This window comes from Molossus molossus, unplaced genomic scaffold (genome assembly GCF_014108415.1).
Source record: "Molossus molossus isolate mMolMol1 unplaced genomic scaffold, mMolMol1.p scaffold_m16_p_17, whole genome shotgun sequence".
Taxonomy (NCBI): Eukaryota; Metazoa; Chordata; class Mammalia; order Chiroptera; family Molossidae; genus Molossus; species Molossus molossus.
In genome coordinates, this window is record NW_023425352.1 from 16,241,632 (window position 1) to 16,267,066 (window position 25,435).

The 25,435-nt window shown below is 38.6% G+C and overlaps 1 protein-coding gene and 1 pseudogene across 3 annotated transcripts in view; one reads left to right on the forward strand and one right to left on the reverse strand.

Moving 5' to 3' along the window:
* ADD3 (adducin 3) overlaps positions 1-24,306 on the reverse strand; it is a 126,331-nt gene extending 102,025 nt beyond the window's left edge. The window contains exon 1 of one of the 3 annotated variants that reach the window (XM_036264569.1): positions 24,148-24,306. The gene's annotated coding sequence lies outside the window, so the exon portion shown is untranslated. Of the gene's footprint in view, positions 1-21,363; positions 21,947-22,058; positions 22,361-24,147 lie in introns of those variants that run through there. The other 2 variants (XM_036264568.1, XM_036264572.1) reach the window with 2 other exon arrangements.
* On the forward strand, positions 5,142-5,384 carry LOC118632695 (annotated as a pseudogene).
* Positions 24,307-25,435: the final 1,129 nt, after the last annotated feature.

Sequence of the window (25,435 nt, forward strand, 5' to 3'; positions counted from 1 at the left end):
GTTAGAGTGTTGACTCATGGACCAAAGGGTCCCAGGTCCAATTACTGGTCAAGGGTACCTACCTGAGTTTCAGGTTCTATCCCCAGCCCCAATAAGAGTCATGCAGGAGACAACCAATCAATGTGTCTCTCTCACATCGATGTTTCTCCCTCCCTCCCTCCCTCCCTTCCATTCCATCTATAATTTATAGAAAAGTATCCTCAGATGAGGATTAACAAAGAAAGAAAATTCCCTCCTACTAAATAGATTAAGAACACATCATACAGCTAATGTCATTCTATCTAAATATACAAGTTGATGTTAATACCTGAACCAGAACAACAGGTCACTTGCACTGTAACAAAGTTTGGTCACAGAGCGGCAGTTTTCTTCCATTTAGAAAAGTTTTCCTTAGTTCCAACTACTACACAAGTTTACAATCATTAATGTACTTGGTAGGCAAGCATGCCACAGGAGATGCAAAACAAATTTAAATTCCAAATTGCAATAACCTTACAATAAAACTTAATGAAAAGCAATGTATTTGTAGTCTATCTAGAAAAAGAAGTATCTTTAATAATTGAGATTTTTCTCTTAATTGAAACAAATTTAGAAACATTTACATATGCTATTTTTACTAATTAATGGAAAAAGTACACCGAAATAAAATAGGCAAAACTCATTTCTCACTATTTAAACAATGTACAGTACAACCTATTTCATACCATCACTTTCTGAATCTTTCAGATAATGGTCCTGAATTAAAATCTCAATTAACTACAATGTTCAGGGACTAGTTTGTTCTAGACAAACACTTAATCCTAGTCAATACAGTACATGGGCTTAAGTTCTTGAATATATTTCAATGTTCATTTTAGCCATGCCTCCTTCCTCTTTCTTTCTCATAAGCGGAAATTTGGGAGTAGGGAATATAAGTAAGCAATAATCATTTTTCAATTTAACATAAATTTTCTGAGCACCTAAGTATCAAATACACAGGACATATTTACATATAATCTTATTTAATCGTTTTTTAAAAAATGTTTTTATTGATTATTTTAGAGAGGGAGAGATGGAAGCATCGATAAGAGAGAAACATTGATTGGCTGCCTCCCAAATGCCCCCCACAGGGGACTGAGCCTGCAACTTGGGCATGTGTCCTGACCGGGATTTGAACAGGCAACCACTTCGTGTATGGGCTGATACTCAACCACTGAGCCACACCAGCGAGGCATAATCTCATTTGATCTTCATAGCAACTTAAGAGATAGGTAGCTGTGCCCCAATTCTACACATAAACAAAGTAAAAAGGCTCAGAGAAGTTAAGTAATGTGCTCGAGGCCAACAGGATTCGAAGATCTGTCTCATAGCAAAACCTGTCCTATTTGGACTATTCAATGCTGACTCTCCCCCCCCCCCCCACTTTAGTACAACCAACTGAACTTGCCTTCTAAATTTCTCATTCAATAACATCTGCATTTCTTCAGAAGCATTTGTTTTTGATTATCATATTATAAAGGCAAAAAATGGTTAAAACTATCATGCCTCAGGATGTTTGTTTTTCTCTTAAAGTGTTTCATTTTCCTTTTAATAACAGAAGCGTATACATAGAGATAGCAAGATGTTAGCCCCCCAAAAATAAACTTCTAGTAGAAGACTCCTCAACACTGACAGGACAAAAAGAGAAAGATTCTAAGATTGTGCTGTCCAATTTGGCAGCCACTAGTCAGTCACATGTGACACTGAATACCTGAAATGTGGTTAACCTGAACTGATATGTACTATTGTGTAAAATGCACATAGGATTTCAAAGACTTGGCATATAGAAAAGAGCAAAATGTCTCATTAATTTTTCACAGACTCAATATTTCAATGAGTCAATATTTCATTAATATTGAGTACATGTTGAAAGATATTTTTAAACTGTTAAATATATTATTAAAATTAATTTCCCGTTTCTTTTTTAAAATTGGTTACTAGAAATTTTTAAATTACATATGTATTTTGGGGGAGGAGTAATCGTAGTCTAGGGCATTCCTATGAGACTTCAAACTATGCAGGTAATTTGTTCAAAAGCCATCCCTCTATACAACAGTCTCCCTGAAGAGAAGGCCCAAACCCTTATGATTAAACTTCATTAAAAGAAAATGTAGTAGATGACCAAAAGAAAAACAGTTTGGGAAGACATATAAAATTATTCTGACCAGAAATAGCAAATAAATGTTAACTCATATAGTAATAAGCCAAATAAATGTAGCCTTCTCTTCCATGCCACCCCCTAAATCTTAAAAACCATCACTGCAACTTCCAGTTTCATATACTTTCATGAATATAGTATCTTTACTGCTTATGACTTGTAAAGTCATAAGATAGTACAGTCTTATTGGGGTGATCACTTGTAAGATATTTTAATGTCTAATCACTCTGTGGTATACCTGAAACACAATATTGTTATGTCAACTGTAACTAAAAATAAAATTTTTAGAAAAGATAGTAGGGTCTTCATTCTGAATACTGATTCCAAGTATAGAGACTACGAAGACACTGGGGTCAATGTGCACTGACAACAGGATGCACTTAGAAGTTACTGATTCCAATACATCCCTGAAATCCATTTGTTGTTTTTCTTTTAAATTTTTTTTCTTTATTGATTTTTAGAGAGAACAGAAGGGAGAGGGAGAGAGAGATAGAAACATCAATTAGAACATCGATTGGCCACTTCCTACATGTCCCCCACTGGGGATCGGGCCCACAACCTGGGCATGTGCCCTGACCGGGACTTGAACCAGCAACCTCTTGGTGCATGGGTCAATGCCCAACTACTGGGCCACATGGGCTGGGCTCTGAAATCCATTTGTATTTTTATTAATCATTTGGTCCTCCTCTCACTGGAGGAACCAAAAAATTTCAGGCAAATGAAGTTACTATTTAATCAATATTTTATTCTCTATAAACCAAAATCTGAGGGAATAAACACTAGCAGAAGCTTTTAAAAAACATCAATAAGTTAAAAGAAATATTACATGGTTTTTGCAAAAGTTGAACTATGAGATTTTAAATAAATACTGTCACCATGAAATACAGCTAGTCCCTAAGCAGTTTAAATCAACTTTATAAAACACTGAATTCAAAGTTCTCCAGTAAATACCTTGACCTTGGACTTGCTCCTATTAAAACTGATTTTTAGCCCTGGCTGGTTTGCTCAGTGGTTAGAGCATCGGCCTGCGGACCAGTGTGTCCCGGGTTCGGTTCCCGCTAAGGGCACGTACCTTGGTTGCAGTTTGTCCTCGGCCCCAGTTGGGGTCGTGTGGGTGGCAACCACTCAATGTGTCTCTCTCATATAGACGTCTCTCTCTTTCTTCCCGCCTCTCCCTCCCACTCTGTCTGAAGGTAAATGCAAAAAAATGTCCTCAGGTGAGGATGCAAAAAAAACCTGATTTTTAATAAAGATTAAAAGGTGTCTTATATTCATAGTAAGATCAAAAGAAATTAATTTTATTTAAACCCCCTCACCATAATGATGAATCTTTTCAGTTCCTCAGAAGGATGTACTATAGAGAGCTTTATTTTGAAAAGACCAGGCTATCTTGAAAAGTGCCTTCTAAAACTGTTCTCATGAACCAAAGGCCATAGACAAACATTTAAAAAAAAAATCTGATAAATTCCATTCAAAGTCCTTGATATATGCAACATAGATAAAATGCATTCTTGATGGCTAAAATCTTATTTGATAAGTGAGTTTCATTACAAAATTAGATCAAAACACTAACATTTCTAATATAACAGACTTCTTTCTTGATTGTGCCGTATGTAATAGCCCATTTCTTGAAAATAATGGAAAATTGGGGCCATGAGTTCTATAATCTATTTTACTAAAACAAATGACCTAAAACTTTTTCTTTTCATTGGAAACTTTCTCATTTATTTATTTATTTTAATTAAAATTTTTCTTTATTGATGTTAGAGAAAAAGAGAGAGAAAGAGAGAGAGGGAGAGAAAGAAACTACGATGAGAGAGAACATTGACTGGCCACCTCCTGCATGCCCCCCCACTGGGGATCAGGCCCACAACCTGGGCATGTGCCCTGACCAGGAATTGAACTGGAGACCTCTTGGTGCATGGGTCAATGCTCGACCACTGAGCCACACCAGCAGGGCGAGACTTTCTCATTTAAATATGTTCTCTTCCAGCAGAATATGTTGAAGCAGCCAAATACATCTAGTTTGAATTTTCAACATAATGTTCCTAAACATGTCAGAAACATTTACCATGTACATGACTTGAGTCAATGAAGAACATGCAAAAACTGAATACAGATCAGCATAGCTTTTTGTCAAGAAAACAAGAAAATTCATGACATCCAGACTTTTTAAAGAACTTCATAAGATTTTCCTGAATTCAATGAATGATTTAAAGAAACAAAAACAGAGACAGATACCAACTATTTCTTGAAAAGCAGCTTCAAATCCCTAAGAGACTGAATTTTTATCCTGCCTAACCTATAATCTAGGGAAGGTCAAATGGAATTCTGGGGAAACCCTCACTTCAGAATTGCCTAAATGAGTTAAGATAGCTGGTAATGTGGTAAAGTCAAAAAGCACTGGACTGGGCCCTGGCCAGTGTGGCTCAGTTGGTTGGAGCATCATCCCCTGAGGTAGTGGGTTCAATTCCCAATCAGGGCACATACCTAGGTTGCGGGATAGATCCCTGGTTGGGGCGTGAACAGGAGGTAACCCAATGGATGTCTCTGTCTCTCTCTCTTCCTCCCTCTTTAGAAAAAAAAAGACACTCGAATGAGAGTCAGGAACCATAGTTGTAAGTATAGGATGTATCACTTCACTCAACCATGTCACTTCATTCAACAAGACCATGTCATTCCCTTCACACATAAAATGGGGCAGACATTTCCAAAATTCTGAGTCTAGAGGTCATTCTGCTCTTTACTCCTATTTGCCTCTCCAAACTTTAAAGTTTACAGAACATTCCCACTTCCAATCATAACAGAAAGCCTGGATGATTCACACAAAGGAAGAATTTTAGCATTCACAACATTATGAATTTATTTAATACCAATGACTGTACACTTAAAAATGGTTAAGATGGTAAATTTAATGTTATGTGTATTTTATCACAATAGGACAGCAGACACTCAGGACTTCAAGATGGCATCAGCTGTACCAGTGAAGGATCTTAAAACAGGGGAGTGCCAACCTGGATACTGATGCAGGACTTAACCCCTAAAGGCACATTTGAGTATTTCAAATAGGTTACTACCTGTATTACAACAAGCATATCAATGGGAACAAAGGAAGCATGCTGGGGCTTCTCTGGTGCTGGCAACTTACATGCTTTTCAAATACCACCGTTCTTACAAGGAACTCAAACATTAGCAGCTATGCAAGTAATAACGAAGAGGACCCAGTATGGAGGGCACACTCTGCATTCCTGACCATTAGCTTCTCTGTACCACTTCTTGAGGAACTTAATCATTGCTGAATCCTTTCATATCCTAATTGAGAATAATGCCCAATAAAAGATGACTGGTACAAAAATAAAAATATATTGAAAAATTTAAAAACAGGAAAAAATATAAGACTATTATTATTTATAGTTTCTGCATAGTAATCACATTCTATTAAATACCACCCCAAAAAAGATAAAAGACCAAGTCTAGTAACAGTAAATTTAGAGTCAGGTAATCCCAAAGTTTAGGACAAAATCTTATGATTTGGTGGGTGGCAAAAGGCAAAGTCAACAAAATACTGCCAAGTACTAAAAAGTAAAGTTTTAGAAGAGGTCCAGCTGAGCTGGCCTAACAGGGTGGAAACACAGATAGAAAAGGCTGGCCATTCCTGACCTCTCCTTTGCCCTCCCTACTAGATATTTTTCTGTAGGAGCATTTCTCTGCTGGAATTTGCTTTGTTAGCATGCATCATTTCATAAAAGTTATGTGCCATTGCCTAGGGTAAATATGAGTGAAAGATGATTACAATTACCACCTCCCATTTTCCGCAGCTCTGCTGTAAGTGGAGGAGAAGCTGAGAAAACATAATCTTTAATAAAAGACACAATGGATCTGGAAACCATACTTAGGAGAACAGGGCTAGCTATTTCCCTAGGTTGTTCTGGGCCTAAAGCTTATTTCTTATGCAGCAATTCACCATCAGGTATAGGCAGGCTAAGTCTTGATTCAGGAATTTAAAAATAAACAATGAAAAATATCTCTGGAATAATATACAAGAGAGGAAGATAGCTGAGTGTTGAAGGAAGGAGGCAACAATTTCACTGTATACTCTTCTGTGCCTTTGGATTTTTGTTCCATGCTCTTACATTCTGTACTCAAAAACTAATTTCAAATGTTTAAAAATAAAATTGCTTTTATAAAAATGTGACTCAAATAGTAAGTTTACCTTAGAAACCAAGTTAATGAAATCATTCTTGCTTTTAAAAAACCCAGTGAGAGTGCTCTTTACATTTTTAATTTTTAAACTTTTAATTGTATGTTGTCCATAAAGTAGTTTTAATTTCATTAAATTACTTTTGTATAAATAAGTTATTTTAAACATTATTTAATGCTTAAAAGTTTTAAGCATGAAAGCAAGTTTTTTACTGCAATATTTTAGAAGTTAAGTCTGTCAAATCTGGTACTTTCTTCCACCCATTTATAAAATCATTATGTTCTAGTCAACACCCTCTTTTGTTACATGTCCTATTAAAGGGAGCTACAAACAAAAATGGCCATCATGCCTGTAAATAAGCTATGAGTAACATTAGAGGAGCCAAATCTCATATTAATTGTTTTATTATGCAAATGTGCAAAGAGTCTCACTGACTGGATTCTCCACTAAATTTACATAGCAAAAACAAATGATTTTGCATGTGCCACTTTTGACATTTCTGTTTCTTATACATGCTTAACACAGGCTGACTTCTGAATTTCTAAGACGAACCACTAAATGTTATTAAGGGGAAACTTTAAGATGGCACAATGTCTTCCTGTAAATAACAGCATGCAATGTTTGATATTGCAGTGCTCAATGTCTTCAATTCTTTCTTTTTAAATTCTATTACACAAGTTTAAAATGAAACACAAAAACACAGCATAGGGAGGCAGTTTCATTTGGAAACAAAAAGACTATTCTTTAGTCAAAATGTTGATTATTCAACCATTTCCAAATGCATAAATGAAAACAAATCCAAAGATTAGACAATTGGGTAATAGCTAACAAGCAGTAAAAATTAAAGAAAATGAAGAAATAGTCAAGTTCCTAAAGTCTTTTATGTATGGAAAGAAAGAGATATCTTCAAGACTTGCTGAATCCACCTAATTTCTAGTAGTATAGGTATATCTTCCCTCTGTCACAAATCGGAGTATTGGAAACATAGTAAAATGCAACATTTAAATTTGTATCCCATGATCAAATGTCCCTCCAACCCCTGCACTGTTCAGCGAGATATATAGATGTCTGCTTCCAAAATATCCCATTCTTCCCTTTCTAATCTCAAAGCAACTGCCTTAGTTCATTTGCTTATCTCTATATACCTCCTAAATTGTCTCTTTGCCAACACACTGTCACAACATTCTTCATAACACCAAATCTCAGACGTATCTAATTATGCCTCTCTCATCAGCTAAAATAAGTGCCATAGAATAAAATCTAAATTTCTTAAAATAGCACCCAGGGCCTTCATGATCTGGTTCTCCCACCACATCCATCAACAGATCTACATGCCTGTGCATATTTTATTATCTTGGTCTGTAACTCACCCTCCTCTTCAACATTTGAGAGATCCTCTAAAGATCAACTCAAATGCCATGCTCCTCCATGAACTATGTCTCCCCAGTGAGATAAACATTTCCCTTCTCTGTGTCCACCTGCACTTCCTTTAAATCACTGTTATACATAACTCTCAGGCTGGTGTTGGCATCAGTTACATAAATCTCTCTCTTCCCTACTACAGTTCTTGTCTGGTTCACATATGCTTCCCTTAAAGCGCTGAAAACATATCAAACCATTCAAATAATATGAACCTCTATTCTCTAGATGTTTCCATTATAATAAAGGAATATAGAAATATCTATATATTCATAATAAAATTAGGGAGTAAATTTTATGGTACATGAATTATATCTTAATTTTAAAATAACATTAGGATAAGCAGTACAAGAAAGTTAAAAATAATCCTTTCATGTACTTCTTCAACAGGCAACTCTTTAACAGGTAATAATGTTTTTAAGAAGGTAAATATCATCTTGGTTGGCTAAAAAAAATTGAGTTCTTATTTTAAAATTATAGGTATGAAGAAAAAAAAAATCAAACCATCACTAACTTCCTGTTATCTGAAATCTATGGAAATGATAACCATAAAGCATTTATTTTTGCTTATCTAGCTTATCTCCATAAAATTGGGTATTTAAAAAAAATTTAGACTCACCCTTGACCTGCCAAGGATAAGATGACAAACTTCTTCCTGACTGCTACCTGAATGATCAAAGTATCTTAACTCTGCCTCTTTAGGTAAAGCAAGCTAAACTAGGTTTAGCACAACAATTTTTGCTTCCTCAACTTTCTATGCAAAAGCAGTTCTATTTCAGAAATAAGGTCCACTTAAGTTGTTTTAGTTTTTCTCATGTACATGAATGCACACACACACTTTTTTCCTGGTATCTTTTTGAAAAATTGAGATAAGATGCACCCTTTTAAATTGTACAAGTTCTAGAACTTTTTCATCACTCCAAAGGAAAACCCAGGACCTATTAAGCAGTCATTCCCTAGATCCCCAGGCCCCAGCCCCCAGCCTTTGGCAACCACTAATCTGCTTTCAGTCTCTTTGGATATGCCTATTCTGTATATTTCACATAAATGGAACTATACAATATTGGCCTTTTGCATCTGGCTTAGCATAATACTTTCAAGGTTCATCCATGTTGTAAAATATATCTGTACTTCACTCCTTTTTATGATTTAATAATATTCCATTGCATGGCTATACTACATTTATTTATCCATTAATCAGTTGACAGACATTTAGGCTATTTCCACTTTTGGCTATTATGAATCATGCTATCAACATTGGTGTACATGTTTGTGTGAACATGTTTTCACTTGAGTAATATACCTAGATTACTGATTCATAATGATGACTTATTATTTTTAACCATTAAACCACATTAACTCTTTGAAGAACAGCCAACCTGTTCCATTTTACACTCATACATGTTTTTATTTTTTTGTTAATTCTCACCTGAAGATATTTTTTCTATTGATTTTCAGATAGAGTGGAAGGGAAAGAGGGAGAGAAACACTGATGTGAGAGAAACACATCAATTGGTTGCCTCCCTTACAACCCCAACCAGGACTGGGGATCGAACCTGCAACCCAGGTATGTGCCCTTGTTTGGGAATCAAATCCGCAACCCTTCGGTCAGCGGGACGATGCTCTAACTGCTGAGCCAAACCAGCCAGGGCCATACACATGTTTTTAAAAAGCAGTGACAACACTATTAAAAAAAAATTTTTTTTCTTTATTGATTTTAGAGAGAGAGGAAGGGAGAGGAAGAGAGAGCTAGAAACATCGACGAGAGAGGACATCAACTGGCTGCCTCCTGCAAGCCTCCCACTGGGGATCTGGCCCACAATCAGATCTGGGCATGTGCCCTGACCGGAAATTGAACCAGCAACCTCTTGGTGCATGGGTCCACGCTCAACCACTGAGCCACATCGGCCAGGCAGTGACAACACTATTTTTATTTTCACATTTTGATTGAAAGCAAATTGCTCTATCTGTAGAGAAGAAGATTTCCTTTGGGAATAAGTGTGCTTAGAAGTTAAAATAAATTCAAGGCTTTGCAAGATAGACTAAATGTCTTCAAAGCATAAAGATGTAAAGCAATATAGCAAACACTTATTACAGCAAAGTTTATTCTAGTCACCAAAGGGATTAAATATGCAAATATTTAAAAATGAAAAAGGAGCCCAGCCGGTGTGGCTCAGTGGCTGAGCACTGACCCATGCACCAAGAGGTCGCCGGTTTGATTCCCAGTCAGGGCACATGCCCAGGTTGTAGGGGGGCATGCAGGAGGCAGCCAATCGATGTTCTCTCTCATCGATGATTCTACCTCTCTCTCTCACTTCCTCTCTCTCTAAAAATCAATAAAGAAAAAAATTTTTGCCCTGGCCAGTTTGGCTCAGTGGTTGAGCACCGGCCTGCAAGCCAGAGTCCTGGGTTCGGTTCCTGCTAGGGGCAAGTACCACAAAAAAAAAAAAAAGAAAGAAAAAAATTTTTTAATAAAAAGGAAAGGGACAACTCCCAAGTTTATACAGCCAGCCAATAACTATGCACTGATCTCCACTCATAGCAATTTCCTTCTCAAAATCTCCAAATAGATGTCCAGTAGATATTTCAAACTTAACATTTTTCAAACTGACCGCCTATTCTCTCTCACACCCCAAACTTGTTCCTTCTGCAACTTCTGCCTAGACTCCAAACCTTAGTGTCAAGTTTGACTTCTTTCTCGCACATATACCCCCACATTCCAGTTAGTAAATCCTGTTGCCTTTAAAATTAAATATACCTAGAATTCATCTATCTCACCATCTCGACCAGATACATTATCTCTCACCATGATTAAAGCATCAGTATGCTCTAGTATTAAAACACAGCCAAAAGAATTGTTTTAAAACCTATGGCAGATCATATCCCACTTCTGTTCAGTCATTCAGTGGCTACCCATCCCTCATTCTATTTCATCCATGCCACATACACTTGGGCCTCAGGGACTTTGGGCTTGTTCCCTGTAGCCATGATCTTCTCCTTGATAGCACATACATTCTCAAGTCTTTGCTCACATGTCACCTTCTCAGTGAGGACTTCACCTTGTCACTTGATTTAAATTTGCCATTACCCCCAAATACTCCCTTTATCTTCCTTCCCTGTTCTATATTTCTCCACAACATTTATACCCACACAACACACAATCTACTTGTTTCTATTTACCTTCAAGAATGTGAACTCCATTAGGGCAAGAGGGTTTGTCTGTTTTATTTACTGCTGAATTTTCAGCACTTAGAACTGGGCCTAGCACATACGTGCTCAGTAAATATTTGTTGTATGAATAAGTGAACAAATGAAAGAAAACATAAAGCTGCTCAGAAAAGAAAAGATCTAAACAGAGGTCAGAGAAATATTTATGAGGAACTAGTATACTAAACATAAAGTTGGGATGAGAATGGAAAGCACCGTTTCTAGAAAAATATGTCACCATGTTTCTACAGTTCGCTTTTTAAAAAACTGCTATCCTTGCTCATTTTTCATTGTTTTTGAAAAGGATCTGTCCATTGTCCATTGTCCACTGCCAAGGATCCTTAGCTTCTGAAGAACTGAAATAAACCCTGGAAGTTGACAAGTTCCTGGAGTGATCATGTCCTTTTCTCAATAGCCACACACAGTCAAGGACTTTCATGGCCTTGGCCTTCTACTAGGCCCTCTCTCAGTACTTTCACACAGTACAATCACAGATTTCTTGGCGACCTTCCAACTAAAACCACTAATTGTTGAATTCACCGCCCTTAGAAGTACAATCACAGCATCTTCAAACTATGGAAATTAATCTTAGGATGATCTATCCTACCCCCTCACATATTCACATATAAGAAAACTAAAGTTAAGAAAAAAAAGTAAAGTGATTTGCTCCAAAATATCTTGAATAGATACACTAAGAATTTTTAAATAGTAAGTGATAAACATTAGCAAGTCTAAGACAATGTTATTTATAAAAATTAAGTAGAAATGATTGTATCTCAATATCAACAACTCTATCTATCTACACATTAGATTTAAGTTATAACAGAAGCATCAACAGAACTACAGAACTATACTCTAACATTCAGCAAACAAAGTAAATGATAGACAAATTTAGATTTTTAATAAATGTAAACCTCTTCCAAAAAGGAGACTTTCCTTGTCCGGTGGTGGGAACAATAAGGATTTCTAAAGTACTTTTTTAAATACCAACTTTCTTCCTAAGCATTACTATCTTCAAAATAGTAGTATAAGGATGTTTTATGAACTCGTCCTTTTTATGTGGGGTTCAGAGGGAGCGTTGTTAAAATCTACATGTTCTTCACCACCACCATCACCCTCTCTGCCAGCTGCCAACCCCTGTAATATTCTCATATACCTCCTAGAGAAGTATATCCTTGGTACTGTTAGTGATAGGAGTATGTATGTTCTAGCCTTCAAGTCCCTGACAGTGGATAGAGATTGTGAACCACTGTTATCAACTATCTCCTGTCATGCTACAGGAAAATCATTATTATTTTCATGGACAGTAATTTCTCGCCAAAACCCTTTCCATAGCCTACACGTAGTGAAATCCTACCCTGTCTTTCAAGGGCCACCCTTATTCCCTTTTCCTGGGGATCTTTTTCTGACCACTCCATCTATGGTACTCTTTTCTTGACCAGATGACCTGTGACATTTGTTATCTGTACCTGTCATTTAGCATACATCACACACTGTCAAGTAACATCTTTTGTACTGTTATCTTAGTTGTTGCTGACCTTTTCTATGTTTGACTGGAAAGTCAAGTCAGAATCCCAAGGAGTTATATACAAAATTTGATATTCCTATGGGGGTTTTCTGGAAGGTAAAGCATTAATTATCTTAGATATGAAGGGGAAGAGTGAGAAGTCCTAAAAAAGTGATTGGGTTTTAAAGTACACAGCACAACCGTCCCTGAACTGTAAGTTTAGAAGATTTTGGCTGTACCAAACCAATAATTCCCAACCTTTCAAAGTAATAAGGATGCCTTTTAAGATTAAAATGTTTTTAAAAACTAAAGCCATACTCAAATAGTAGTCAGGTATTACATATCTCTGAATTGAGAGGGTACATGCTCTCAAAAGTATTAGTACTTATATGTGAGGTACAGTATACATTTGGTCTACAGAGCATACTTGGTGTGCACAAAAAGTTGAGGTTCCTCCAGGACCTCAAACTGGCATATGGTTGAATTTTACTGTTCTGTGGGCGTGGGAATTTACTGCTATACCAAAAAGTACTGCTACCTAAAAATATTTAGGAGCAAGCAAAATATAGAAAGACATAGAAATATAAAAATATAGAAAGACAAAATATAGAAAACCCCACCCCACCCCAAACCCAGCATAAAACCCTTTAGTAACTCAACCCCTCCTCCTATGAAGTAGCATATTTTTAGTAATGTAAAACAACTCCAATGTTTCAATAATAAACTTTCCTTGTGGTTTAAATTAATAAATAATATAGGAAAAGGAACAAAGCAATGAACATTACAGACAAAACCAATTAGCAAATATTTGAAGGTCCATCTCATAATATAATTCCTAATTCTGGTAAAATTTCAATCCTATTTACCCATTTAATTATCCTCTTAAACACAGCAAAACAAACAAACAAAAAACCAACAGTGTTTTCCAGCAGAGGCAGAAATATCATTCTTGGTGCAATCGCAGACAAGAATGCACTTAAATGAATTAGCAGTAAAGCATAGTGTTTAAAGGAAACTGGCCCTGGGCTCAAATCTTGGCTCTCCCACTTATTAACTGTATGATCTTGGGCAAGTTACTTATCTTCAGATAATTTATGTTAAGTGTTTAAAATGATCCTAGGCAGGTTCTAAGGGATGAAAAAAAATGGTTACTAATTAATTAAATATAATAGATACATAACAACAAAGATATTCTTCTTATCAAAACAATTTCAAAGCTTTCTTTCAAGTTGTCAAAGTTCCTTCTTATCTGGCTCTGATAGGCCTAAACCTGCAGGTGTCCTAAACCTCCACTGACCTATACTGGTTCTATTACCTCCAGTTCTACCCATAGCTACCACCATAAGCATTTTCTGGAAATTTGGAAAAACTTGACCAAAAAAAGAAAGAAAGAAAGAAAGAAAGAAAGAAAGAAAAACAAGAGGCCACTTAAGAAAACCAAACCAACAACAAAAATCCACTCTGAAAAAAATGAATTGACTCAAGTAGGAATCACTGACTTAGAAACTGAGACAAAGTAAAAAGGCAAGAGAAAAAAAAAAAATCAAGTCTCTTAAAACCCTTTCTTTCCTCTAGTTAAGCAGATGATCTGTTTGATGATTTTAAGCCCAAATAAATTTTAATCATCATCATTCCTGTCTGCAAAAGCGATCAATAACCAGAGCCATTAATGACACATGCCTCACTGAAATAATTTTCTTTACCACTTTTAATTTAATAATGATTTCACCATCGCTATGCTATTTTTAAATATAAAGTCTCAACAACTTAGTTTCTCCTTTCCCATGCACTTCAACAAGCGGTGAATTAATTCTTCATCATGTGTTGGGGCCTCTTGCTGGGAAGCATAATTAAAATTAAGCAAGCAACAATTTCACTTGGTACTACGATTCTGCCAAATCCTTCAATGAAGCTGAGCCTGGTTTCTCAAAGCCAGATAAGAGTTCCTTAAGAAAAACTTGAGGCTGCTCAATTTGATGCTGGCCATTCAGTAGATGGCACTCTTCCCTTGGAGCCCAAATTAAACAAGCTAAAAGAAATATGTTCTTTGACATTCAGGTGTGATACAAAGCAGGGATTCTATCTTCAAAGTACTTAACTGATAGTCACAATCCCTCCAGAAATACATTCATCAAAAGCTGATGGTACAACCAGACACTTTTAAAGAGCCCAGGAAAGTTCAGATTATAAAACATCAAACACAACACAAAATCACCTAACTTAAGTGATTATCAAGTGATCAGCTCCTCAGAAACTTCACTATGTCAAGCAGATACACTGTTCTTATTCAGGCATAAAATGTTCCGTCCCTATTACATTCTACTATAGAGGTGACTGTCTTTAAGTGGTCAGTAACCAGACCCTTGTCTACTCATCAAATATTTTATTAGGGTATTTAACACTAACAAAGTGTTTAGAGAACTATGATTTCTGTCATTATCAACATTCACTAAGACCAATAAAAGATGTATTACTTTTAACATTTTTTATTGCAAATAATTTTTGATATCCACTTAAAAAGAGTCGAACATCCGTATATAAAATTACCATATATATAGTTTTGCAAAAAAGTGGGTACAGCAATATGGACTTCTGATTAAGGATATGTATTTTACTTTAATACATAATAGACCCCAACTATTACATGATGAGTAAGGTTTCTCACACTTCTGTTTGAGATCTTTTTTTTTTTTTTTTTTGAAATTTAAAAAACTGACAGTTGTAAAGTGAGATGGAAGAAAATTCCTTTTAGTGTAACTTCTGGTTGAAAGCCAAACTTTTCAGCAATATGATAGGGACTCACCATAAAAATTCCACCTTTCTCTAGGAGAGATAAAACTCAGTCCTGGCAATAAAAGTCATAGCAGGAAAGTAAGAGGAAAACTGTTTTAAAGTTAAAAACAAAACAAAACAAAAACAAAAACAAAAAGTTGGGAGTAGAGATAAGGAGTAAGACCAATAACATATCAACTTCACTGCCAAATCTCCTTCCCCTTTCCACCTCTCATCCTATGCACTTAAACCCATTCACAACCCCACTTGAGCTCTGACCATCACCCTTCCCCAACCACTTCCTTAGATATTAAAAGGCTGACCTTACAGAATCTCTTTCTTATGTAGTAATAAGACAAGTGAGATTAGAAGTGACAATACAGTTAACAGTTGCTCGATTTAATTTCTGAAAGACTAAAAGTAGAGTGCTCTTAAGAGTCCCTGGGGATGTCGTGATCCCCAAATACACTTCTTTAGACATATCAAATAAGCCTAATTACCTTCTCCACGAGGATATTGAGTAAACCCATCTTTTTGCTATGGCATTTAGTCATTCCAGATGATCAAAAGATGACAGGATGAGAATATTGTATGGAAAAGGAAAAAGGAAATGCTGTCCTTGCAAAGGATGAGTTGAGCCATTGTGGAAGAACATAGAAACACTGCTGATGATGACAAATTAAAGGCATACATCAAGTCCCCAAGATATTGAAAAACTCAGCATTTTCTCCAGCCTGATTGCGTTCTACATCGTTGGAATTCCAGCTCCCCTAAGTAGGCAACTAAAAACAGTCATAGGAGCTGAATAAAGCAGGCTCTGAGCTCACACCTGCACTGTCCTTCCCCCTCTTCCTCTAAGGAGGTAAGTACTTCCCAGGTAGGAAATGGGGAAGTAAAAAATTATAGGAATAAATTTAAAGGGATATGAGAGTTAGCCAAAATAATAATTTCATGTATGTTACTTAGAGTTAGTTTTTCATTTTGCTTAATCCATTGCTTGCCTGAATGATGACTAGCTTTAGTGCACATTGTAGTATTAAAATTTTTATTGTTTGCCCTGGCCAGTTTGGCTCAGCAGTTAGTGTCAGCCCACGGACCAATAAATCTTGGGTTCAATTTCAGTCAAGGGCACATACCTCGGTTGCGGTTTGTCCTCGGTTGCGGTTTGTCCTCAGCCCTGGTTGGGTGGTGTGGGAGGCAATCAGTTGATGTGGCTCTATCACATTGATGTTTCTTTTCTCTTTCTCTCTCGCTTCCCCTCTCTGCCCCCCCACCCCCACCCCACTCATCTTATAATAAATAGAAAAGTATCCTCGGGTGAGGAACAAAAAATAAAATAAAATTTATTTATTTATTTATTTATTTATTTATTTATTTATTTATTTTATCCTCACCTGAAGACATATTTCCATCTTTTATTCAGATAGAGTGGGAGGGAGACAGGGAGAGAGAGAAATATCAACGTGAAAGGGAAACATCGAGTGGCCGCCACCAGGGCCAGGGACAAACTGCAGCCAAGGTACATGCCCTTCGCGGTAACTTAAAGCCGATGCTTTAACCGCTGAGCCAAACCAGCCAGGGCTATAGTATACTTCTTAAAACATGGATTTTTAGTAACACTATGTTTATGTTGTTATGCCCTTAAGTTTCTAAAAAGTGTTTTTACTCCCTGGCTGGTTGTGGGAAATTTTTATCCTGTGGAAATTGTGTATACCTACTGCAGAAAAAGTGAGTTTCATAACCTGAGGTTCAAAAGGGTAGCATTGTTTGAAGAGGTAGCGATCTTAAATGCTAGTTAATGTATTACCTATATATATATATATATACCAATATCCTCAGGCCCAGTTTCAGGCAATTTTAAACAAAGAGGTTTCAAAGTTCATCTTACATCAGGGAATCAATATTTTCACAATTAAGCTCTAACTAAAACCAACTTTAAAAAAAGAGTAAATGTAAAGTATATGGTGGTGATGCAGATCAGAGTGACATCAGGTAAAAGCTCTATTTAGATATAAACTCGTTATAAAAATATAACTATAGCCCTGGCCGGTTTGGCTCAGCAGCTGAGCATCGCCCTGTGGACCAGAGAGTCCTGGGTTCGGTTCCTGCTAGGGGTATGTACCACACACACAAAAATATATATATATAACTATACGTCAAAGCCTATACATCTTTTACAATAACAGTACAGCTTTCGCATAATTAAAAACTAGTCTAAAATATCTCCAAAAGAGCCCTGGCCGGTTTGGCTCAGCGGTTAGAGCGTCGGCCTGCAGTCCAGAGAGACCCGGGTTTGGTTCCTGCTAAGGGCACATACCTCAGTTGCAGTTTGTCCCCGGCCCTGGTTGGGTCGTGCGGATGGCAACCACTCGATGTGTCCCTTTCACGTCGATGTTTCTCTCTCTCTCTCTCTCCCTCCCACTCTACCTGAACGAAAAAGTAATAATAAAATAAAATAAAATATCTCCAAAAGAAGGAAATTTACTAGAACAGTAAGCCTTTCAACATCAAAAATGGGTTCCATCTACTTTATACCTTTGGTGATCAGGCTACTACTTGTTGGGTTATGCTAGATAATAGCACTGACAGTCACATTTATTCGTTAATGTCTCTAAGATACTCTTCATTAAATTGTTCCTTCAGTGTAATAAGTAATGTCCTAGAAACCAAAAAGATAATTAATGCAGCTTTTCAAATATACCCCCAAAAAATAGTTTAAGGAAGCAAGAGACTAATTCTCATCTATGCTATCATTTAAGGCATTAGGATAAGTTATACAGTACTTTCTGAACATTCAAATATGTTTTCAACTGTGTAAATAAGTTTGAATGTTATTTTGAAACTTGTCCAGATACATGAACAAAGAAAATTCCCATGAACCTTTATTCTTCAACACTTTTGGTTAATTTTCAGTTGTTGTTCTTGTTCTGTGCATACTGTTGATATTCAAATATTGTGTGAATGCCAGGGGAATAATTTTTAACTTTACCTGAAAGAAGAATATCCCCCAAGTAGCATGGTTACACACATGTATGTCCATATATAGCTACTGCTGGAAGAAAGAATTAAATTCATCTAATTATTATACATAAGGGATAACAGACTTTTTTTTTTCTTTCAAGCCATTGTCAATGTAGAAGTAAAAATTTGAGACTGCCTTGACTTTTGGCCAAGAGAATTTAGTCTCTGGCAGAACCCGAAAGATCTCATAACAATCTCATCTATAAATACTCTGGCATGGACTCCAAGATTAAATGATAAAGCATTAACAGAGAAGACATGAAATAAAGTCTTAGGTCATGCACTCATTTTTAATCTTGATGACATGACACAGCCTATGACTGCTAAATTAATTTAAAATAGGGTGTCTATGTTTAAAAGGAAGACTAGTACTCTGGATTAGATATTAAAATTTTTTTCTACTCAAACTCTATAAATTTAATATTTCCAAAGAAATCAGAAATAGCACTGAATATTAACTGTAGCCAAAAAAATTAATGTTTATTTAATGTGAGAAACAGATTAGCTAGTAACTTGTCTTTAATACAGCCTTAGTTTTTTAAATTCAATGTATACTTGTTTTTAAACATTTTCCCTTTATATTATAACTTATTAAACTGTCAACAAATGACTTATCAGCTCTCTACAATAATAATCCTATACATTACTTGAAATGGCTCCCAATTTAGGTTATAATTAATTTTATCTGTGTATCAACCACACTGGTGAAGCAGCAACATACAGTTCCTTGAGGAATGTGAGTGAAGCCACAGTTGCACTAACAGCTAATTTTAGGATGCAACTCAGGTGGCATTTAGAACAAATGTAAGTTAAAAATCCGTCTCAGGTGGATATGGTGCTGATAATCAGAAGATCAGGCCCAATGATTTAGTGCAGAATCTGAATCTCCCATAGGTGCCCCCTGGGCCAGTTGGAGCTCTATAAACCTGGCAAGCGGTTGTTTTTTGTTTGTTTGTTTTAGGCTTTAATGTCAGTAGTAATTAAAAAGAAGTAACATACTCTAGCATCCTAGGTAAATATATGTGTGAGAATCCTTTTCCAAAGTCAAAAGGTGATTCTACTTAATGAAGATTAACAACCGCCCTTCAGATTTAAACACAACCTGTTGGTGGTATTAATACTGGACAGTGTGGCTAAACGAGCCACATACATACCTTTAGTCTTGGGGATACTGTGAAGTATCATTGATTTGCAACTGTTACCAGGAGTGTAATGAAGTTTAAGGGCCAACTAATTATACAGGCTAACTCCTGAGCCAGACCCTAGGTTCAGAACTAGCCTGTGTCACCTAGTAGCTGTACACCTTGGTTAAAATACTTCACCTCTGTGTCTCTGTTTAGTCACTAGGTTGTCGTGAGGATTAAGTAAATTAAATCATATAAAACTGTGCCTGGCACAGAGGTAGAACAAATAAATATTGACTGTTAGAAATATTTGCCTAGTCTTCACTTGGTGGGTAGCATGATATAACTACCTTCAAAAAAGTATCATTTTATATATTGATGATAAATAAATACATAAAGCACTTACTCAGCACCAGATTATATTCTAAGCACTTTACATATAACAGGTGGGTTAAGCTAAGGTTCTTAGACTATTGTTCCACATTCTACAAACTCAGTTTGTTCAGAGTTGGGTTTCTATGCTTTTATGTGATTTCTTCCCTTAACAGAAATGCTTCTTATACTCCGATGACATGCATAAGTTTTTCCCAGTACTGCTAACAAACTGTTTTGAGATAGGTGACATTAAACAGCTAACAACCTGTAAGGCTTAGCTATGACAAAAACACATGATAGACCTGCTACAGGAAGCTTTACAACCTCAGATGTCGAGCCCCACCCTATATCTAGGTTTTAGGACTGTGTGTAAGAGGTGGGCTGGCGCTAGGTCCTTAGTCTCAAAAGACATTCTGGTTTTACAAAGACCAAATCCATACTTTAAACATCATTGAGCAGAACTCACATTCATTCCAGTATAACATTATTGAAAAAAGGGGGGAGGGGTTAGAAATAACAAAGTGAACAATTTTCTTGTTCTTTTTCAGAACATCAAATTTATATTCTGAAAATATAATCCTTCTACAATGCAAAATATTTCCCAGGTAGATGATCACCTATGTTATATATCAAATGTTTACCAAACTTTTCCTGATATCACACGTGTAACAAAATATTGAATGCCTCATAAACAACCATCTCAAGGAGTAATAAATTATGTTTAACATTCAAAATAGACACATCACTTCTTTTCTTCTTCAAAGACAACTATCAACATGCCAGCACTTGAGGTCAATATTAAGAGTTAGCACAGACTGGATTCTTTAGATAAAAAGTTAAATGTAGCTAAACTGGCCATTTATTTCAGGTCCTCCCTCTGCAAAGTTAATGTGCTTAATTTAAGAATAGGAAAATGAGTTACAGGGCAATTATAATGCAATCGAGACTTAAATATAAAAACTATATATGTTTATACACACACACACACACACACACACAAACACACTCCAAAAGTAACTCGATCCTATAAATGAGTTGGTCTCATACCTAATTACACACAAAATGTTAATAGTTAAGTATCTTAATTTTCAAACGACAAATGATGTACTTTTATTTTATTCTCTTTAACAACACCCTCTTTGGAAGTCTTCTAAAGCTAAAATTAAGAAGCACTGGACTCCAAAAAAAGTAATCATTTCATACTGCTAAATCTAAAATGTGTAATTTAACGTAATCGTGCACACATGTTCATGTAGCTGGTTCCAATCCCCAGAACCGTATCAACTGCTTCACCAAACTTGCATATAATCGCACTGTAAAAGTCTCCTGGTTGAGTTGAATTCCATTTCTCTCCATACCACTCCAGCAGGTCAACTGCAACCGCACATGTGCCAAAGAAATTAGTGGTTTTCCTTACGCTCCCATTTTAAACGGGCACCTACTTGCAATTAAATCTCTGCAACAAAAAAGTTCACCTGAGGCCATTCTTGGCATTTTAATAGAGGCCTAGCTTATTCTTTCTACCTGTCTCTGTGGTCTTGCCTCAGCTATAATAGCATACCTCCAAAGAAGCTGGACGTGTCCCAAACACCAGCAAACCGGACCTGCTGCCAACCCGGGTTGTCATCCCGGGTAGGAAGCTCAACCTAACGAACATGTGTGTTTCTAGGGGTGGTGTGTGTGTATGTGTGTGTGTGTGTATGCGCGCACGCGCGCGCGTGTTGGGGGGATGGCGACGCGGATTACAAGAGAAAGGTGGTTGACCACTTTCAACTTGCAACAAAAAGTTTTTTAAACAAGAAAAGCAAACCAAACCAACACTCCCCCGGTGTTACCTCCACCAAGCGCGGGAACTTCCCACCCTCCTGGAGCGCACCTTCACAGTCTGAGGTGCCCAGGTCACCGAAGCTTCAGCGAGCTCTGGATTGTTAGAACTCCCCACCCTCCCGGGGGAAACCAGGGGGCGCTGGAGAAAGCCGGGCCCACCCCACGCTCAGGCGTCCCGAGACCCTCCGCTCAGATCCATTCCCCTTGGACCAGCCCGAAGTTCCAATCCCGGCCCCTCGAGAGGAGAGGGGGTCACCTGAGGCCGCAGGGGCAACCAATAGGAAGTCCCCTCGGCCCCGTGAGCCACCGCGCTCTCTACCCCCGCGCGACCCCCTGGAGGGGTCCCCGCACCCCAGTCAGCGCGAGCGACCGCCGTCCCCGCCAGGAGGAGGGGCCGAACCACAGCGCCTTCTCTGCCCTCAAGATTACCTCGACGCGCGCAGCCGGCTTTGTGCTTCCCTCCCTCTTTCTCCGCGGCCGCCGGGGTTGCAGCGGCCGCCCGATCCGCCGCCGCCGCCGATTCTTAAGCGCCGCACGGCTCCAGAGGGAGGGCGGAGAGGGGAGGGGGCGTGAGGAGGGTGGGACCTAGGCGCCGAGCCCTGTGTAGCAGGAAGCGGCGACACCTGAGTCGCTGAAGCCTCTCGCTCTGGCTCTCAAAATATAATTTAAACCCCACTCCTTCCCCTCCCGCCCCGCGTCCTCGCGACCGTTACGGGCTGGCGGATCGTGCTCTGGCGGGACTGGCCCAGCGCCTCTCAGGCGTCCGTGGCCCCGCCCCTAGGCCCCCAAGCGTCCCCGGCTCCGCCCCCTATAGGCCCGCCTCTCGCAGCTCCCGAGCGCCCCTAGTCCCGCCCCTCGGAATCACAGGACGTTCCGGGCTCCGCCTCCTCAAGGCCCCGCCCCTCTCGGCCCCTCGCGCCCCTCCAGAGCCTTGGCCCCGCCCCTTGCGGCCCCCTCCACGAGCGCGCGGGCACCCAGTCTGTGAAACCTCAGGGCCTCCGCGAGGGCTCTGGTGCAAGGCGGCCGCCTGGCACTTCTTCCTCCGGCAATGCAGCGCGGATCGGCGGCATCCCCTGAGGGTCGGAGGTGATGGAAACCCCACTACCAGGGTGTAGAGGCGCCGGCCCTAACCTGAGTGAGACACCCCCCATTCCGGAGGCTGAGCCGCCTCTTTCGGAGTCAGCCTCTGAGGTCCACACTGATTGTTGGGTCTTCAGGGTTAAGTCGCGGCTAAGGTTCAAGCTCCGCACGCCCCCCATTGGAGGGGCCTGGATTTTCTTCTGAGCTCAATTGCCAGTGGGGGCGCCTCCTCCCCCTTACCTCCACAGAGGGGCAGGGCAGGAGTTCTCTCAGTTCTGCTACACTGCGACCCATCGAGGGTCTTCACCCCCACTTCGGCCTCTGGCCTTGTTACTTTATGAGAGCTGATCTCTTGGAGGCGGAAACTCGAGGCACTGCCAGCCTTCAAAATGAATCTGAGGCCTGGGAAACTTTGCAACGTGCAATTACAGGGTGCTGGAGCCATCCACAGGTGACACTGGGCCGCCCACCTCCGCCGCCCAGACACATTTCTCACCCCAACCTATTCTCGAAACAGATCTCCCAGCAATGCACACCTTTCTCTGCCACTTACGACTTGCACATCCCTCCGGCACACATGTCCTCCACGGCACGAATCCACTCCCAAGCACGCCCCTCCAAGCGCCATTCTGGTTATTCATGGTCCCTAGGGTTAACCCCACCCTAACGCACACAACAAACTTCATTCCCCACCCTAGATCCCTTCGCTTCCAAGGCACTGGCGATAGTCCGTTTCATTCCTTCCTCCTCTGCAGACTCTTCCCCCTCAAATACTAACGCCATCCCCTCATCTTCATCCCCTCCTTCCATGAAAATGTGCTAATTAAAATGTAGTTTCCTCTTCCCACATATGAAGTGTGGAAAACGAACCTTGTCTTGGCACAAACTGTGATCCATTTATCCTCGTTTTTTTTCTCGTCCCTGGACTAAGGCTATAGAAATTTTAGTCTACCACCATCTCCCATCTGCTCAAAATCTAACCATGCTTTATGATTTTTAAATACTCCTATGGGATCGTGGGGGAAGGCTTCCTGGCTTTGGGGAAAAAAATACTTTAAAAATGCTCAGCCTGTCATTTTTATTTGGCATTTAAAAAATATCTGCAGTATTTGAGAGAGATTGGGAGTGGCTAGAATTTTTTTTTTTTTTTTTTGTATTTAAAAAGCAAAAAATGAAAAGCCTTGCATGCATCAAGGTTAGCCTTTTTACGAATAGCAACCAAAAAAGTATGTTAAGGGCACATATCAGACAATAGTCTCCACTATACAGGGCATTTGCCAGTCACAAATCTAGTCCCCCCCCCCCCCCCCCCCCCCCCCCCCATCAAAGGAAGGCAAATTAACACAACCCATTTTAAGCAGGTCTGAGGAACAATCTTTTCCAAGATCATTCCCTTTCCCACAGTTTCTGGGAAAAATGGATAAAAGGTCTTGCTTACCCTCTGAGAATCCAGGGCTTTCTTGTGTCCAGGGCAGTAGACGTATGTGTCTTCTAGGTGTGGATTCTGCAATGCTGCACAGAAACCCGCTGCAGCCTCAGACCCGCGGTGGCAGCAGCGGCAAAGGCAGCCGACAGCAGCCAGCCAGCCAGCCAGCCAGCCAGCAGCAGCAGCAGCAGCAGCTGCTTCTCCCAATGCTGAGTAGTAAAGTGTGTGACTTAGTAGAGACTCCACAATTAGCATGAGGCGCTTGCTTATAAGAGAGGAGGCGGTATCTTTCTTAAAGGAATGGGTTTGGTTTTTCCTCCCTGCTATTGCTTCATAAGAAGCAGAAAGGGTGGAAGCTGGGAGTTTTTTTGGACTGAGTAAAGCAGTACAGCTGTGGGAGTCAAAGTTAAAATTAACTGGGTGATCGTGGGACCTATTTAGTGTGAGTCAATGAAATGCTAGAGGCACTAGTTTTGAAGAGCCCTGATAACTTCAAACATTGGGTCCATGCAAAAATAAAGCTGTGTGCATTTAAACTGATTAGTATTTTGTGCTAATATTTAATTTTCAGTCATTGCACCAGAATGGAAACTATATAAAGAGAGTTATTTAGTATTTAACACAAGACTGTGAAAAGAATAATAAAATAAAACTCATTTATGTGACTGGGAGCAATGGAGTCAAGTCCTACTAATACTTATAAGCATATCTGGGATTTCAGTGAGTATATCAGTGTTAGAAAATATGACATTGACAGAGGCCAATCTGTTCACAAGTTATAAAAATCACAAAATTATTCATAGAAAAACAAAAAATAGGTAACATCTAAAATAATTTTGGAAAATAATAGCAGAGTACTATGCTATTTCAGTGACAACCTAAAGGTCAGCAAAATTAAACTCATAAGCAGATTAACTTTAAATGCATGCAAATCTTCTGTTTAAACTATTAAAATGTGATGTATCCACACATGAGGAACTTGAGAGACTAGATTTTAATTTAAAATTTTATTTTTAATAACATTCTTTGATTTAAGCACTGAACATCTGTTATTTTTTCTTAATAGGTAAATGCAAAAGTGTGCTCTCAATATGAATAGAGAAAGATACAGAAAATGTTCTGCAATGGTTTTCTTTGCACAGCCTTTTTAACCACTTGTGTGATCCGGAACATGTAAGTAAAACTTTTTTGTTTCATAGTTTCCTATTTTGTAAAATGAGGACAATGGATTGAAATTTCCCTATAGCATTCCAAAAATACTATGATTTTATGACATTTATATGTTTATATATGTGTTATT